Here is a 3,802-nt window from a genome sequence, read left to right as displayed (position 1 = left end):
TAACCGATCTGTGGGAGAGGTTGTGTTCATATGCTGGGTTCTGATGACAGACTCTCTTTGTTATTCCAAGTATATGCCAAAATATCAGTGAGGGTCTTATTGCCTCAATCTCACTATATTTTCCTGCAGTTCTCCTGAACTGTGGCACTCCAGTCCACGAGCTGTGAAAGAACTGCCAATAAAGCTCCATTCAAGTTTCAGAACATTGTGTGGTCCCCGTAGTTAAACCTAGAAACATTGGAAAGTGATGGAATATCCTAGGTCTTAGAGCAGATAAAGCATAAATGTGATTGTCCAATATTATAAAAACACAGCCGCTTACTTATTTTAAGCAAAGTTCTCTATAGAATCCACAATAAATAACCCCTTTAATAACTGTTGATAGGAACATTTTTGGTTACAATGTATTAATATATACAGTCCTATGAAAAAGTTTGGGCACCCCTATTAATCTTAATCATTTTTAGTTCTAAATATTTTGGTGTTTATAACAGCCATTTCAGTTTGATATATCTAATAACTGATGGACACAGTAATATTTCAGGATTGAAATGAGGTTTATTGTACTAACTGAAAATGTGCAATATGCATTAAACCAAAATTTGACCGATGCAAAAGTATGGGCACCTCAACAGAAAAGTGACATTAATATTTAGTACATCCTCCTTTTGCAAAGATAACAGCCTCTAGTCGCTTCCTGTAGCTTTTAATCAGTTCCTGGATCCTGGATAAAGGTATTTTGGACAAACAATTCAAGTTCAGTTAAGTTAGATGGTCGCCGAGCATGGACAGCCCGCTTCAAATCATCCCACAGATGTTCAATGATATTCAGGTCTGGGGACTGGGATGGCCATTCCAGAACATTGTAATTGTTCCTCTGCATGAATGCCTGAGGATTTGGAGCGGTGTTTTGGATCATTGTCTTGCTGAAATATCCATCCCCAGCGTAACTTCAACTTCGTCACTGATTCTTGAACATTATTCTCAAGAATCTGCTGATACTGAGTGGAATCCATGCGACCCTCAACTTTAACAAGATTCCCGATGCCGGCATTGGCCACACAGCCCCAAAGCATGATGGAACCTCCACCAAATTTTACAGTGGGTAGCATGTGTTTTTCTTGGAATGCTGTTTCTTTTTGGACGCCATGCATAACGCCTTTTTTTATAACCAAACAACTCAATTTTTGTTTCCAAAATGAAGCTGCCTTGTCCAAATGTGCTTTTTCATACCTCAGGCAACTCTATTTGTGGCGTACGTGCAGAAACGGCTTCTTTCTCATCACTCTCCCATACAGCTTCTATTTGTGCAAAGTGCGCTGTATAGTTGACCGATGCACAGTGACACCATCTGCAGCAAGATGATGCTGCAGCTCTTTGGAGGTGGTCTGTGGATTGTCCTTGACTGTTCTCACCATTCTTCTTCTCTGCCTTTCTGATATTTTTCTTGGCCTGCCACTTCTGGGCTTAACAAGAACTGTCCCTGTGGTCTTCCATTTCCTTACTATGTTCCTCACAGTGGAAACTGACAGGTTAAATCTCTGAGACAACTTTTTGTATCCTTCCCCTGAACAACTATGTTGAACAATCTTTGTTTTCAGATCATTTGAGAGTTGTTTTGAGTAGCCCATGATGCCACTCTTCAGAGGAGATTCAAATAGGAGATCAACTTGCAATTGGCCACCTTAAATACCTTTTCTTATGATTGGATACATCTGGCTATGAAGTTCAAAGCTCACTGAGGTTACAAAACCAATTTTGTGCTTCAGTAAGTCAGTAAAAAGTAGTTAGGGGAATTCAAATCAATAAAATGATAAGGGTGCCCATACTTTTGCACCGGTCAAATTTTGGTTTAATGCATATTGCACATTTTCTGTTAGTACAATAAACCTCATTTCAATCCTGAAATATTACTGTGTCCATCAGTTATTAGATATATCAAACTGAAATGGCTGTTGCAAACACCAAAATATTTAGAACAAAAAATGATTAAGATTAATAGGGGTGCCCAAACTTTTTCATAGGACTGTATATATATATATATATATATATTGTGTCCTACAAAACACAAATATTATATGATAAAATTCTAACACATTTATCGGTGATAATGTAATAATTTCCCATGTGATTTTTTTACTTTAAATATTGACCTAGGAAATAGCCATATTAAGTTTTGTTTAAGCCCAAAATCTTGTACATTGCACGATCTTGAGAGACACTTTATAGCTCAAGATTATATTATGTACTTTATGAATCTTAACAATATTAAAGAAAGCAATGGCGTTGTCCACCAAGCGTTTTTAAATAATGATATTAACCATTTACAGGATAAATCTATTCATCATAAATCATATTTTTAATCAAAATTATTTTTAGTCAAGTAAATTTTTCAATTTCTATAATTCCAAAAAACAATCCCAGCTCCGTTGCAATACTTTTAATAAAGTTTTATAAAGGGTAATGCTAAGGGTGACGCCCAACTTTTCGGAAAAGCTGCTATTTTGTTGCAAATTCTGCTGCGGTTTTTGAGCTAAACCCAAGTGTGGCTACAAAAGGAATGGAAAGTATAAAGAAAACTCTCCCACTTCTCCCTTCTGCTCAATCCATCCCTGGCTTTGGCTCAATTCAATGTGGACCATAAATGTTAAGCCTAAAAATTGTGCATAAAAATGTACAAATAACTTTATCTACATCAATAATATACTTAAAAATTAAACTGAATATAAAAAAACACCAAAAACTAAAGTTTTTGTTATAGTTGTAACGTAGTATACAGCCATCAAAATGATCATGAAGTGTTTCTCTACGGAGGAATCGGGGAAGAGTATTTGACTTTTTTGATCACTAAATTTGCAACTCTTTTGTTGGCTACACGTGAATATAGATTCATATTTAAAGTTATTGTTAATTTTTGTAACACTTTCAGATACTGGAGAAATTTTTAGTTAGATGCTTTGCTTGAACAAAAGGTAGCAGTAAGATTATTCTATTCTATGAAATCTATTCCCAATCTCAATAAGTCTAGTTCGAGTTTCTAATGCAGAATTGCAAATCCTCTGCACAAAGTCTATATTTCTTTCTATGTTTAGTCACCACTAGGGGGAGCTTATCTTGCCGCATATTGTATAATTAAGACCGCTGTATACAAAGTAGACCCTAAACTTCCAAACACCCTCTCTAGAGATATGTATGAATGAGTAGGGAGAATGAAACTATGATTCAGGGACACAGAGCTATAACATATACAGTGTATATATATATATATATATATATATATATATATATATATATATATATATATATATAAATCAACACAGAATAACGATATGATGTTAAGATGTGGACATTCACTTTAAAAAAATATATATTAAATATGACTTTCCTATGGACAAATATGTCTACCCTGATGATTGGAATGGTTCAGTAATATTCGTCTCACTTTGTGTGCTCTTTGCCTATATCTATAGTTATTTAATAATAGTAATTATATTAATAATTATTATTATTATTATTATTATTTGTAGTTGTAGTACTTATAGCAGTAGTATTTTCACAAGTATTGTCATCATATTCATCATCATCCATAGAAATAGTAGTAGTAGTAATAATAGTATATTCCGTAGTAATTGTGGTTGTTTCTACTTAATTCAGGTACCCAATGAAAAATATGACCAGGTTGTATTCTGATCTCACTAGTTACTAGTAATAGACGTCTCACAGCAACATGTACCATTTTTTTTTTGCCCTATTTGACAGATCTGGTCTATGTGTCTATCCAAATGTTGGATGTTGAGCTTCA

This window comes from Leptodactylus fuscus, chromosome 11, assembly GCF_031893055.1.
Source record: "Leptodactylus fuscus isolate aLepFus1 chromosome 11, aLepFus1.hap2, whole genome shotgun sequence".
NCBI lineage: Eukaryota > Metazoa > Chordata > Amphibia > Anura > Leptodactylidae > Leptodactylus > Leptodactylus fuscus.
This window is presented reverse-complemented; position numbering follows the sequence as displayed.